Source organism: Podarcis raffonei, chromosome 4 (assembly GCF_027172205.1).
Source record: "Podarcis raffonei isolate rPodRaf1 chromosome 4, rPodRaf1.pri, whole genome shotgun sequence".
NCBI classification, from domain to species: domain Eukaryota; kingdom Metazoa; phylum Chordata; class Lepidosauria; order Squamata; family Lacertidae; genus Podarcis; species Podarcis raffonei.
Window position 1 is genome coordinate 17889484 of NC_070605.1, and position 15631 is coordinate 17905114.

Below are 15631 nucleotides of genomic sequence, written 5' to 3' on the forward strand. Positions count from 1 at the left end.
TGAGAGTGAATGGCTCTGTGAAAGAATGGGACTGTGACTGATCGGCTGAGTGATGCTTGACTGAATGGCTGTGCAGCTGGCTGAGAGAGAGGCACACTGCATGAGTGATGGGGTTGAGTAGCTGAATGAGTACATGACTGAGTGGCTGCATAGCTGAGTGAATGGCCAGGTGACTGAATGAGCAGCCAAGTGCCTGAGAAAAAAACAAGGGACTGATTTGCCTGGCAGAGATGGGGAGAAGGACTCAAAAGATCCCCACCTTCTGGTAAGGTCTGGTCCAGCTCACAGCACTGTGGCAAATGTAATCCCCTGGATATGTGGTCCCTGCTCCGTACTTTAAATGGGTAGGTCCATTCTTAGCAGTTGGTTAGAGCGTGGTGCTGACAACGCCAAGGTTGCAAAGGTGACATTATCTGCTGGAATAAACCATGTAAAAAGTTCCAATTGGCACACATTCTTACACAGGTAGGGTTGCAGAATGACTCCTCTCTGAAACCCCAGATAGCTGTCATTGCAGGAAATACTGGGCGAGAAAGGTCTGCCTTGATACAAGACACTTTCCTTTTTAAAAAAATAAATAAATAATAATTTTTATTCAAAATTAAAACAAAACATATTATCCAGAAACATATCATCCTTATTTCCCCCCCCCCCATTTTTCCTCCCTCCCTCCCCCTCCCCCCACAGAACCCCCCCCACCCCCCGACTTCCCTTAGTTCCAGTCTTTGATTTCTCTAAAAATGCTGTTTTCTGCATATTACACAGTTGTATAGATCCTCAAACTATTTAGCTGATTATTATCAATCAAAAGTTTGTGAATGTTTATTCACAACCAGCCAAGGAGTCCAGTTCGCTTTGTTGTGTCTTCAAATACTTTGTAAAGAGTTCCCATTCATCTTTAAAGTCACAGTTATCCTTGTCCCGTAGCTTGTATGTCAGTTTTGCCAGTTCTGCATAGTCCATCAATTTTTCTTGCCATGATTCTTTAGTTGGGGTTTCTTCAGTCTTCCATCCTTGTGCTACCAGAACTCTCGCGGCCGTTGTTGCATACATGAAGATGATTTTCAGCTTTTTTGGCAGATTTTTCCCTATAATCCCTAATAAAAATGTTTCAGGTATTCTAACGAATGTTAAATGGAACATTTACTTCAATTCGTTGTATATCATTTCCCAAAATTTTTTAATTACCTTACAATCCCACCACATATGATAAAATGTCCCCTCCTTTTCTTTACACTTCCAGCATATATTTGAACTACAAGACACTTTCCTAAGCAATTCTACATTTTCAGTGCTGTATGAAATGAGATATAGTCTCCTCTGTTTTCACTTTGGCTTTGAATTTCTAGGGCAGGACATAATTTTTATTTTTCGTATTTTTTGTAAGTAACTGCACGCATTACTTCCTGCTTTCTATTGTGACTTAGTTGGCAAATCCTGAAAGGAGGAACTGTTATTCATCAGAGCAGACACTCTAATCTTTGGGTTCTAATTAACATTCTAATTAGATCACTCTTGCCTGTTCTGTCAACACACTGGGATACTGGTCTTTCGCAGTTAGTCAACTTGACATCTTTCCGCAGGGCCTGCAAGACAGAGCTGTTCCGCCAGGCCTTTGGCCAGGGCACAGCCTGACTCCCTCCCTCGGCAATCTTCGCGGAGCTCTGGCCCAATAGTGGCCAGTGGCTTGAATTTAATTAATTTTATAATGAATGATTTTAGAGTGTTGTTTGTGTTGTACTTTTGTATTGTTTATTGTTGTTAGCCGCCCTGAGCCCAGCTTCGGCTGGGGAGGGCGGGATATAAATAAAATTTATTATTATTATTATTATTGCTAGGCAACAGCCATATATACAGCCGGTCACTGGTTGTCATAATAGTAGCAGCAGCAGCACCAGCAAAGTCCTTGAAAGGTAATTGGGTTAGGTGGTGCAAACATACACCTGCACAATTTTCACAAGGTGACTCAGCAAGCAATTTGCATTTGAAGGTTTGAATAAGTTTGTAGATTCAAATAGTTTGCGATCCATTCCAAACATGCTGCTTTAGAAATTGACCACTGGCTGGTCAGGGCTGCTGTTTCCATGAATAAAACCTACAAACTTGAATGTCTGTGTGAAAAAGGTTGCTTCACACATTTCCTGAACTCTTTCCCTGTCATGCATTCTGTATTTTTATGAACACACCTATTGGTGTTGTGTTGTTTTTTTAAGTCACTTACCGTAAATAGCGCAAATGGAATCCTGAGACAAAAGATACTTGATAACACTTTAATGAGTAAACTGAACAAAAACAATGTATAATTTTGTGGCAAAAGGAACAGAGAGGATTTGTCTCTCTTAGGCCAAGCCTTGTACACTGCAGGAAGACATGGGACCAAACTTCCAGAGGAAGAACACCCTCAGAACTACACAGCCAGTCAGAGCGCATGCTACCTCAGTAGACATCATGCCACTCTGCCTGGCTGTTAAGCAGCACCTCCACTCCATCTGCCATGTTAACTGAATAATCCCTGCTGTTGCAATTCCAGTACACCTTGTGGGAAGTCATCAGTCTTACTTGTTCAAGAAAGGCTGGGGCCAAGGAAGGAGAGTGATTACACTTCCTGCACTTGTGTATTCTGAAACAGGAACCTGAATGAAACCTCTGCAAAAACTGAGAGAAAGAAACCAGAAAACCCAGGCACAACTCGGTATGACACCATGGAATGAAAGGTAGTGAGATCAATGAATGGAAGAATGAACATCAATGGCTTGCAAATCTAATCTTTTCCATCCACAGCAATATAGCTGTCAGCTTCATTGAAGCATCCATGGGAATCTAAGAGCCCCCATTTAGGGATGGCTGATGTGGTGGCCTCCAGTGGTTCCTGGACTCCCAACTCCCATCATCCATTTGACATCAGCCATTGGGAGTTGGAGTCTATCTGGACGGTTGCTGGCTCCCCACACCTGCCAGAGAGAATTCTAACGTGTTGAACTTAGGGATTATAATGCAGTGAGAGTCAACCTGCCTTCCTCCCCAAAATCACAGGAGTGCCCCACATAGAACAGTGTAGCCCAGTGTAGTAGCCTCCAGCTTTTGGTGGACCACAACTACCATAACTCCTGACCTTTGGCCAGGCTGGCCAAACAACACCTGAAAATAGACCTAACCTGGTACCCTGCTCCTGTTATCTCCAGAGGATGCCCTCAGGGGTCAGGGTCTCAGCCCAAGGAGATAAAAGCTTTTTACCAAATCTATCCAAGCATGTGGGGATCAAGGTGCAGCATAGTCTCAACAAAATAGAGTGCACAGAATTGGTTAGGCCCAAAACATGAAGAAACATTGGCAACATCCATATCTTAGAGAGTTCAGCAAGGCGGAAGTAACTAGAATCCAGAACAAGGAGCCAGAGACCAACTAGCAGGCTCAAGACAGAAACCTAGACCACATCCCAATCCCATCTCCTGGTAGGAAAGGATCTTACTCTTTTAGTACCCATTGCTTACTCATGAGCAGATCTCTTCAGCTTCAGCCCAGTATACCTGAAGGAGCATCTCCACCCCCATCGTTCAGCCCAGTCACTGAGGTCCAGCTCCGAGTGTCTTCTGGCAGTTCCCTCACTGCGAGAAGTGAAGCTACAGGGAATCAGGCAGAGGGCCTTCTCAGTAGTGGTGCCCGCCCTGTGGAATGCCCTCTCATTAGATGTTAAGGAAATAAACAACTATCTGACTTTTAGAAGACATCTGAAGGCAGCCCTGTTTAGAGCCAGTGTGGTGTAGTGGTTAAGAGCGGTAGTCTCGTAATCTGGTGAACTGGGTTCGCTTCCCTGCTCCTCCACATGCAGCTGCTGGGTGACCTTGGGCCAGTCACACTTCTCTGAAGTCTCTCAGCCCCACTCACCTCACAGAGTGTTTGTTGTGGGGGAGGAAGGGAAAGGAGAATGTTAGCCGCTTTGAGACTCCTTCAGGTAGTGATAAAGCGGGATATCAAATCCAAACTCTGCTTTAATGTCAGATGTTTTATCGCTTTTCTTATTATTATCATCATTAATTCTGCTGGGAACTGCCCAGAGTGGCTGGGGAAACCCAGCCAGATGGGCAGGGTATAAATCATAAATTATAATTATAATTATCATCATCATCATCTTACACATAACCTGAACAGCATCTCTGACTTGGATGACTTTAAAACAGGATTGGACAAACTCATGGAGGGTAAGCCATGATGACTATGCCATACTGGGACTAATCCTTCTTAGTCCCAGTTGATGGAAACTTCAGGAGGAGAGAAGGTTCTTGTGCTTGGATCCTGCCTGCCAGTTTCCCACAGGCTTCTGGTTGGCCACTGTGAGAACAGGATGCTGGAGCAGATGATTCATGGGCCAAATCCAGCAGGATCCTGATATCTTATTATGCAGTTGGAAGCTGGAGCATAACACTTCCGTTCTCTGAAGTGTTCCAAGTTATGTGGAATATCTCACCATTGCACTCCAAGACTAATTTTTCATCTCTTCATTGGACTTCTAAATGCAAAGCGTCTCTGACAACGACAGGTCTTATGTCGCAGATTTCTTATGTAATGTCTTGGCAATTTCCCCCCACTGTTTTGACAGTGGATTTGACACTATCTGATGAACATTTCGTCAGTTTCCTTATGGCGGGGGGAAGAAAGAGAAAGGGAAATGTCAATGGATTTTTCAGGTCTCAGATGCCACCTCTCCAGTGAAGTGGACTGGAAATATCCTCAAGGTAATCTCCGGTTGAGTCATCCGGACAACCTTTGAACCATTTAGCCAAAGGGGAGCTACATTTCTCAGGAGTGATGCATTTACGCACAAATCATGCTCTCTCCCCTTAAAGACTAGTGTACAGTTAAGCAAAGAAGCTTGTGAGTGTGTTCTGATCTCTGCACATCGCATGAACTCACATATCAAAGACATTTGCCAGTACTGTTAGTTTCTGTCTAATTAAGCACATATCCATTGCCTACTGGATTCACTCATTGAGATTTAAGGCGTACCATTCACAAAAGAACGAAAGCGCACCTCTTCTTGGCTCTCTCACCTTATCCACCATACAGAATGGGCTAGGGGAACCTTTTTCCACCCTCTGATCTGGGCCACCTTCCAAGGGCCACGTGGCAGAGGAGGTGGAACCAGAGGAAGAAGTGAAGAAGAAGAAGAGTTTGGATTTGATATCCCGCTTTATCACTACCCCAAGGAGTCTCAAAGCGGCTAACAATCTCCTTTCCCTTCCTCCCCCACAACAAACACTCTGTGAGGTGAGTGGGGCTGAGAGACCTCAGAGAAGCGTGACTAGCCCAAAGTCACCCAGCAGCTGCATGTGGAGCAGCGGGGAATCGAACCCGGTTTACCAGATTATGAGTCCACTGCTCTTAACCACTACACCACACTGGATGCAGCAGGTCACATCCATTTCACTTCTGTGCAGTATGCAGGTTTCTACACACACTAAGAGATCCCTATCGATCCGCCATCCAGACAAGGAAGAAACTATTTTGGAAGACTAGGATTTATCCCAGCCAGGCAAAACACATCAAAGGGTGAAGCAGGGCTGAGATGGCTTGGAGGAAGAGCCACTGACGTCATGCAGATTGTAGCGCCAGCATGCACAAGACTTGTGTGGAGGCAATGTCTTTCACAAGTGGCATTTCCACATGAGCACTGCCCAGCCCTGTGATGGTCCTCATTCATTCCTGACAGGCACTGACTTGGGGCTGCTGCACCTGTGAACCAGCAAGGGAGTGACTTCCTTCGCTGCTAGCCTGTGATGACTATGTGCTGCCTCCACAAGTTTCATGCTTCTGAATAGCAGTTGCTGAACAGCAACAGGAGAGGAGAGATGGTGTTGTTCCCAGGTCCAGCTTATGGACCGCTTATGTTTGGCCCACTGCAAGAACAGGATTATCGGCTAGATGTGTCCCTGGCCTGATCCTGCAGGGTTCTTCTTATGTCCTTAACTGTAGGGGAAAGGGAAGCTTTCAATGTTTGATGGATTACTGTATTTTAATATTTTGTTGGAAGCTGCCCAGAGTAGCTGGGGAAGCCCCGCCAGATGGGCGGAGTATAAATAATAAATTATTATAATATTATTATTATTATAAAGATAAAAACACTATGTTGCTCCAAATCCCTGAAGCAGGAGACCAAACGCAGGGTACCCGGAATGCTTTCTTGAGTCGGATTTCACTTTGCAAATCAATGCAGCTAATTAGCATCTCCTTCCCCTTGACTTTTCCATCGTATCTGAGGCTTTTGCATGCTTTTCTGCTCGGCATAGCACATCAGAGGTATCTCCCCCCCCCCGCCCTCTCAAATGTAATTATCTATCCATATAAAATACCTTGCAACACTGTAAACTTCACACCTTAATTATCTTCCCCAGCACCTGCTGTTCTCTTGTCACGGAAGCCAACTGACTTTGGCACCAAATTAATCCCTTCTCTCTTCCTGCCCTTCCCAGGTCTATGCCTTCTCTGTTTCTTTGCTGCCTGGAGTCCTGGAATATTATTTTCAGTCCTCCAAAGGTCTTGGATGGACACAGTGGCAGCTTGCGTTAACTTTGACCAACCAGTTTTCGCTTTCCTTCCGCAGCCACATAGAATAATAGAATTGTAGAGTTGGAAGGCTCTGTGAGGATCACCTAGTCCAGCCTTTCTCAACCTGTGGGTCCCCAGAGGTTGTTGCACTACAACTCCCATCACCCCTAGCTAGCAAGGCCAGAGCTCAGGGATGATGGGAGTTGTAGTCCAGCAACATCTGCGGACCCACAGGTTGAGAACCGCTGATTCTAGCCCAACCCCCTGCAATACAGGATTACACAGCTGTCCCACAAGAGAGTTGAACCTGCAACCTTGGCATTATCAGCACCATACTCTAACCAACCCAGCTATTCAGGGTCAAGTTCATTTCATCCATTTATTTTATTTGTATGCCACTTTCACACATAGATAGACACACACACACACACACACACACACACACACACACACACAATGCCCAGATTGGATTACAGCAAAGGAAACAGGAATGCATTTCAAGCAAAAGTGCAAAAACGATCTCATAGGAACATAGCAGAACATAGCAAATATAGCGATATACCCCAAAAGGATATTTCAATACTATAAATACACTCCCAAATATATTAATGAAATATATTAAATAATAATAATAAATAATAATAATAATAATAATAATAATAATAATAATAATAATAATAATTTTATTTATATCCCGCCCTCCCCAGCCGAAGCTGGGCTCAGGGCGGCTAACAACACTAAAATAGTGCAACATTCTAAAAACATTATAAGAATTAATTAAAATCAAAATTGAAATTGATATGAATGAAATCAAACTGGGAACAAAAGCAAGGTAAAATTCTTTTTTTTTTCACTTCGCCAACAGGAAACGAAATAAATTCCCAATGCAAATTGCAAGAGGGAAGATCTCAGCAATGGTACTTGAACCTTAATATGTTTTGCAGTATCAAAAAATAAAAAGGGTGGAGGGAGCTAATGCAACTCCAGGTTGCATCCACAGAAGTATTGTGTCCAGATCAAGGGAAGTAATAGTACCACTCGATTCTGCTATGGTTTTCCCAGTAGTGATGTATGTAAGTGAAAGCTGGACCATAAAGAAGGCTGATCGCCGAAGAATTGATGCTTTTGAATTCTGGTGCTGGAGGAGACTCTTGAGAGTCCCATGGCCTGCAAGAAGATCGAACCTCTCCATTCTGAAGGAAATCAGCCCTGAGTCCTCACTGGAAGGACAGATCCTGAAGCTGAGGCTCCAATACTTTGGCCACCTCATGAGAAGAGAAGACTCCCTGGAAAAGACCCTGATGTTGGGAAAGATGGAGGGCACAAGTAGAAGGGGACGACAGAGGACGAGATGGTTGGACAGGGTTCTCGAAGCTACCAGCATGAGTTTGAGCAAACTGCGGGAGGCAGTGGAAGACAGGAGTGCCTGGCGTGCTCTGGTTCATGGGGTCATGAAGAGTCGGACATAACTAAACGACTAAACAACAACAACATTCTGCCAGTGTTGTGTAGTGGTTAAGAGCGGTATTCTCGTAATCTGGGGGCGCTCCTCCACATGTAGCTGCTGGGTGACCTTGGGCCAGTCACACTTCTTTGAAGTCTCTCAGCCCCACTCACCTCACAGAATGTTTGTTGTGGGGGAGGAAGGGAAAGGAGAATGTTAGCCACTTTGAGACTCCTGAAGGGGAGTGAAAGGCGGGGTATCAAATCCAAACTCTTCTTCTTCTTCTTCTTCTGCCTTGATCAGAGCACACCTGGAATACTGCGTCCAGTTCTGTGGACAAGCTGGAATGCCTGCAGAGGAGGGCAACCAAGAGGATCAAGGGTCTGGAAACCAAGCCTTGAGGAATAGTTGAGGGAGCTGGGTATGCTTAACCTAGAAAAGAGGAAATTGAGAGGAGCTATGATAGCCATCTTCAAATATCTCGAGTGCTGTCACATGGAAGACAGAGCAAGGTTGTTTTCTTCTGCTCCAAAGGGTAGGACCTGAGCCAATGGATTCAAATTACGAGGAAGGAGATTCCACCTAAACATCAGGATGAACTTTCTGATGGTAAGAGTTGTTTGACAGGGGAATGGACTCCCTTGCAAGGTGGTGAATGCTCCTTCCTTGGGAGTTTTTAAACAGAGGTTGGATGGCCATTTGTCACGGATGCTTTAATTGTGATGCCTGAATTGCAGGGTTTGGACTAGATGTCCCAGCGGGTCCTTTCCAGCTCTACAGTTTTATGATTCTACGGTTCCACTCGAGTCATCTGTAGCTTTCTGCTGGCTTCCTTCCACCCACAGCTTGACATAAGCTTAGAAGTCTTCACAGCAACGCTGCACATTTTAGCTTGCCAATTCATTCCTTTTGACAGGTGCGGGATTGAAAACATATGCCGTGCTCCAGGATGCTTGAATGAACAGTCAACTCATTTTTGCAGTACAAAAACCATTTTCGCAATGAGTTAATGCATTTTGACTAATATCTGATATTTTCAACATCTTGGTATAGTCAAGAATGTGTGGAGCTGACTTACAATGAAATCCTCCCATTCATGTCCAGACCTGAGACACTGGTGCTGTTCTTATAGTTACTGGACTCCAACTCCCATTATCCCTAGCTGGCCTAGTCAATGGTCAGGGATGATGGAAGATGTAGTCCAACATCATATGGAGGGCATCATATTGCGTACCCCTGCTCTAGACTGATTGGTGCAGCACTGCCCTACATAATCACATGACACAGTGCATACACACCATTTGAATGGCAATGCCCATCAGCTTTGCCCCCTCCAGCCCCCTCAAATATTTTAATGGGGGCCCAAAGGGATCTTGGCCCCTAGAAGTTGGCTCCTATGTGGGTTGGAATCAAACAACATACCCTCTAACAAGGGGCTTAGTTCACATCATCCATCACCTTGTACACATGCATACCTGAGCCAACCACATATATGTTATACAGTGGTACCTCAAGTTGCAGACGCTTCAGGTTGCATACGTTTCAGGTTACAGACTCCGCTAACCCAGAAATAGTGCTTCAGGTTAAGAACTTTGCTTCAGGATAAGAACAAAAATCGTTCTCTGGCGGCGTGGCGGCAGCAGCAGGAGGCCCCATTAGCTAAAGTGGTCTTCAGGTTAAGAACAGTTTCAGGTTAAGAACGGACCTCCGGAAAGAATTAAGTACTTAACCCGAGGTACCACTGTATAACATATCAGATAAATATATTGAGTTGTTCTCTGTTTTAACATTTCTCCTGCATTTAACTCAGGCCATTCTCCACCAAAGAATGAGAAAAGAAATGGCATTTGAAAGTTATAAAATTGGGAGATAAAATGGGGAGATAAGTACTTAACCTGAGGTACCACTGTAATTATACCCCACACATCTTACTGGGTTCCCCAGCCACTCTTCTGGGCAGCTTCTAACATATATACAAACATAATAAAACATTAAACATTTTAAACAATAAACTTTGCTATATAGGATTGTCTTCAGGTGGCTTGGGGGGTCGGATAACTCAATACCCTCCAACATTTATCCAATGAAAACAGGGGCATCCTAAGGAAAAGTGGGACATTCTGGAATCAAATCAGAAACCAGGACAGCTTCTCTAAATCAGGGATATCCCTGGAAAATAGGGACCGTTGGAGGGAGGGTCTGACAGAATAGATGTAGCTCAGTTTGCAAAGAATTCCTAATTGATGACTCACGTCCCCCATTTGAATTGTGTTCCCTTTGCATTGAAAGGAAGGGTGTGGAAATAATTGCATCGTTAAATCCATAATTTAAGTAAATTACATTAAATAGCGGGGCAGCATAATGAATAGCACTGTATTTGGTAGAAGCCAAACTGCAGCAAAATGGAAGCAGCGCTTTTAGGGACAAAGACAAGTTGGAATGGAAATAGTTGCCTTCTTAGAGAGCCAGTGTGGTGTAGTGGTTAAGAGCGGTAGTCTCGTAATCTGGGGAACCGGGTTCGCGTCTCCGCTCCTCCACATGCAGCTGCTGGGTGACCTTGGGCTAGTCACACTTCTCTGAAGTCTCTCAGCCCCACTCACCTCACAGAGTTGTGGGGGAGGAAGGGAAAGGAGAATGTTAGCCACTTTGAGACTCCTTAAAGGGAGTGAAAGGCGGGATACCAAATCCAAACTCTTCTTCTTCTTCTTACATCTCTACCGTGGGGTAAGGAGGTCTCCTTCTTCCTACAGATCCTTGTCCATGAGGGTGGGGCCCATCCAGGGTGAGAGGTGGAGGATTTGGCCATCATTTTCCTTACTAGAAAGATCCCTAGCAGAACTACAGTTCCCATAGTTCACCTGGGAAATTTACCATTAAGGCAGGTTAAGACTGTACAGTAGATTTGCCTGCAGCAGTACTAACTTTTAGGATTGCAGTTGCCTGGCTGGCACTCACAAAGCTGTTAGAATTCCTGCTTCATGATTGCAGTCATGGGATTTTTTTGTCTATCACATGACAGTGTATATTTTGACTCCACAAAGTGGGAAGTGATGAAGACAGGATGTTTGTATTACTGTGTTCCGTGAAGTGGGACTATTGTCCTTTGTTCTTTCTCTCTTTGCTGTCTGATGCTAGAGAGAGGGGGGGCCATGTTGCAGTGCTCCGTGTGTGTTTATATGTAAATAAAGTAGATTAGCCAAAATGCTGAGTTGCAGGGGTTCTGTTATGCAACTGTGCAAACTCTGCGGATCCCTAAGTGTGCCGGTGTCAGTTGGCATCAGTCGCTGTGATGTTCGGGCTGAAGAAAGCTTATGAACGAAAGACCAGGAAGGAGAGAACATGCCAGTCGGGCATGTGTCTCTGCCAGGGTCCTACTCGAGTGTAGGCCGAGCTCCTGACAAAAGCTTGGTGATTAAAGAGAGGAGGGCAGTTGCACAGCCACCATCTGCTCTGATCAGCCACCTGTCCAAGGTCTGAAAATCCTTCCTTTGCTGGAAAAAGGTACTAGAAACCAACGCTCTTGGCTAGTCTGTTGTTGGTGCTCTCAGAAATAATAATCTCCGGCTTTTAAACTGTAACTGTTGCCATACGGCTCGAGGATGGCATCATTATGCCCTGGTTTATCCAGCCCAGATTTCCATATAAGCAGATACATATAAGCAGATATTAGTCATCGCTGCCACCTCCCACCCTCCAGCTTGTTGATTTATTATTCTGGTATTCAAAAGGTGCCAAATGGCCGTCGCCCGTGCTCCGAAAATATCTGAGAGTTGCGAAGACAACAGCTGTGGTGCTTACTGCAGGGCACGAAAGAGGATGTAGGCATGTGAGGGATCTGCTGCCAGTCTGACACAAGAGGTAGGGTGACCGTGCGCCCTACTTTGCAGAGGACAGTCCTCTATTTGGAGTGCTGTCGGAAGGCAGTCTTCTGTGTAAAGGGAAAACTCTGTCTAAAGGGCTCTCTGGCCTATATCCAGTTAAATTAAAAACTCACAAGGAAGGGATATCAAGAACCTGGAAATTTCCCCAGGGACTGCAGACTAAGCAGGCATGCAAGTTACTGGAACGTAGGCAGCATTCAAACCATTCAAGTACAGTGGTACCTCAGGTTAAGAACTTAATTTGTTCCGGAGGTCCGTTCTTAACCTGAAACTGTTCTTAACCTGAGGTACCACTTTAGCTAATGGGGCCTCCAGCTGCCGCCGCGCCGCCTAAGCACGATTTTTGTTCTCATCCTGAAGCAAAGTTCTTAACCCGAGATAATATTTCTGGGTTAGCGGAGTCTGTAACCTGAAGCGTCTGTAACCTGTAAGTTCTTAACCCGAGGTACCACTGTACCCCAGCCCAAAGATGTTTATGATCTATAGCTCTGAGGCTTTTTTTCCAGCTGGAACAGTTTGGCAGACCTTCTGTGTTCATAATCATCCCTTTAAAAACCTCAAAAAGCTCCTGAAAGAAGCTCAACAACTTAGGGTTGTCCGTCAAAAAATGTGGGAGTTCCTGCACCTCTTTTTCTAGAAAGAAAGCACTGTATAGCTCTATAGTCTTACTCTTACTCAAGGCTCTCTCTCCACAGCTTCCCACATGCCACACTTCTTATTGGTAAGACCTAATGTGGTAAGTGGCAATTCCTTTCAAACATGTAGGAGAAACGTCCAGTACAGGAAACCACCAATACAGGAGTAGCAAATCAGTCCCATTTTTGAAGGAGGGGGGGACATTTTCAGGATAAACAGAGAGGTGGAATTTCAGCTCAGTACTGAAACGAGGACACGGGTGGCACTGTGGGTTAAACCACAGAGCCTAGGGCTTGCCGCTCAGAAGGTCGGCGGTTCAAATCCCCGCAACAGGGTGAGCTTCCATTGCTCAGTCCCTGCTCCTGCCAGCCTAGCAGTTCAAAAGCACACCAGTGCAAGTAGATAAATAGGTACCGCTCTGGCAGGAAGGTAAACAGCATTTCCGTGCGCTTCTCTGGTTCGCCAGAAGCGGCTTAGTCATGCTGGCCACATGACCCAGAAGCTGTATGCCTGCTCCCTTGGCTAGTAAAGCGAGATGAGTGCTGCAACCCAAGAGTCGGCCACGACTGGACTTAATGGTCAGGGGTTCCTTTACCCTTTACCTTACTTCATGAAATACTAGGATCAACTGCTCACATGGAAGATGGAGAAAGCTTGTGGTGGACTCCCTGTCATTGGAGGTTTTTAGACAAAGGATGGATGGCCATCTGCCAGGGATGATTTAGTTGTGGTGCCTGCAATGCAAAGGGTTGGACTAGATGACTCAAACTCTGCAGTTATATGAAGCTATCAATTGTGGCAGTGAAATGAAGGCAGGGCAGAAAAAATACGCCACATATATGGCAGTCATCTTCATTGCTGGGTAAATTATTATTACGAGAAAGAGAAATTAAGAGGAAAACACGATTTGAAATGCAGCCCGCTTTGTACAGTTTAAATGCAGCCCCTAATATATATCATCAAATTATAGCTTTAGAGGTGATTAAGCTTTGGTCCAGTGAGGTCAACGGTTCCTGTTAACAGCATTTAATAAAATAAAAAAGGAGAAAAAATCTGAAAATGAGAGAACATTTTTCAGAGAGACATTAAAAGCATTTTCACATAGATCTGCTCTCACATGTCGCACCATGTGGCTCCTCTCTGTGTTTGGCCCGGCTATTTAAATGATGCAAGAAGGGCAGTCTGCACCCTGGCATCCTACTCGAATCCCTGGGAAAAATTAACCTCCTGTTTGACACCGGTAAGTACAGTACTTAGGAATTAACAAGCCTTTTTTTGTAAAAGAGAGAGAGAGAGAGAGAATTTTCCAACTGTGAGTTCAGCACTCCAATGCACCCACATGTCGTGTGAGTTCACATGTGCTTGGAATTGCTGCTTGCACATTAAGGGTACATTTGGATGTAGGGGGGAGGGGAGTTGGGGGAGTTGTGAGGGAGGGACTTGGGGTGAGCTGTGTCTGCATGCAGAGGGCCGGGAGGCCAGCTGGCTAGCCCCAGCTGGGCCGTTCCCTTCCAGCCATCCCGGTGCAAAGACCATCGCCTCTGCTCCGACGTAAATCAGCGACCCAGGCTTCAAAGCCAGGGCACACTATCAGCAGATCTAACTGCACACACAGAATAGGCATGAGGCTTGTGGAAGCATACTACAACTACAGATTTATTAATCATAAATCAGGACAAAGAAACATGTTGTCTCTCTCTCTCTCTCTCTCTCTCTCTCTCTCTCTCTCTCGTCATCTCAGAGAACAGCAAAAGCTATACAAACAACGGAAGTTCCCAGCATACTGTGCTGGAATGTAAACAGACATGTGGCATGGAACAATGCCACGTGAGGAGGAGCAGGGGTGAGGTGCAAAGGGAGGTGTAAATGGAAGTGGTTGGAGAGTGGAACAAGCAGGGTGGCAGCCCCTAATGTATGTGTGTGTGTTGTTGGGGAGTGGGTGGAGCTGTGGTCTAAACCACTGAGCCTCTTGGGCTTGCCGATCGTAAGGTCAGTGGTTCGAATCCACGTGATGGAGTGAGCTCCCATTGCTCTGTCCCAGCTCCTGCCAACCTAGCAGTTCGAAAGCATACCAGTGTGAGTAGATAAATAGGTTCCACTGTGGCAGGAAGGTAAATGGCTTTTCTATGCGCTCTGGGTTCTGTCACAGTGTTCTGTTGCACCAGAAACGGTTTAGTCATGCTGGCCACATGACCCAGAAAGCTGTCTGTGGACAAATGCTGGCTCCCTCGGCCTGAAAGTGAGATGAGTGCCACAATCCCATAGTCACCTTTGACTGGATTTAACCATCCAGAGGTCCTTGACCTTTCCCTTTTACTGTACAGTCTTACCTTGGAAGTCAAATGAAATCCGTTCCGGAAGTCCATTTGACTTCCAAAACGTTCGGAAACCAACGTGCAGCTTCTGATTGGCTGCAGGAAGCTCCTGCAGCCAATTGGAAGCCACGGAAGCCCTGTCAGATGTTCGGCTTCCAAAAATAGTTCGCAAACCAGAACAGTCACTTCCAGGTTTGTGGTGTTCGGGAGCCAAAACGTTCAAGAACTAAGCTGTTCAAAAACCAAGGCACAGCTGTATATATAACTGTTGTAAACTGCCTTGTTTTTGACTTTTTTCAAAAGAGGGAGAGAGAGAACTGGCAGTATGCAAGTATTTATATTTATATAAATAAATAAATAAAAGAAACTCACAGCCAGGTGGCTCAGGTGTCCCTCATGGGAAACAGTGGTAACGTGCTTCGAAGAAATGCAGCCAATCTCATTGCCAGCAGAAGGTCTTATAAGAGCATATGCTTGCTCTAGATAAGTTTCCAGAAACTAATTAGGCTTCTGCTGCACATCGTTAACTGATGTTGTACAATCCCAGGCCTACTTGTTAGAGTGGATGATCCAGCTGAAGCCAACGTTGATTGCTTTGTGGGAAGATTGGCTGGAAATCGTCCCAGTGAGTCAGAGTAGCTGCTCTTCTTCTTCTTCTTCTTCTTCTTCTTCTTCTTCTTCTTCTTCTTCTTCCTCTTCCTCTTCCTCTTCCTCTTCTTCTTCTTCTTCTTCTTCTTCCTCCTCCTCCTCCTCTTCTTCTTCCGCCTCTTCTTCTTCTTCCTCCTCCTCCTCCTCTTCTTCTTCCGCCTCTT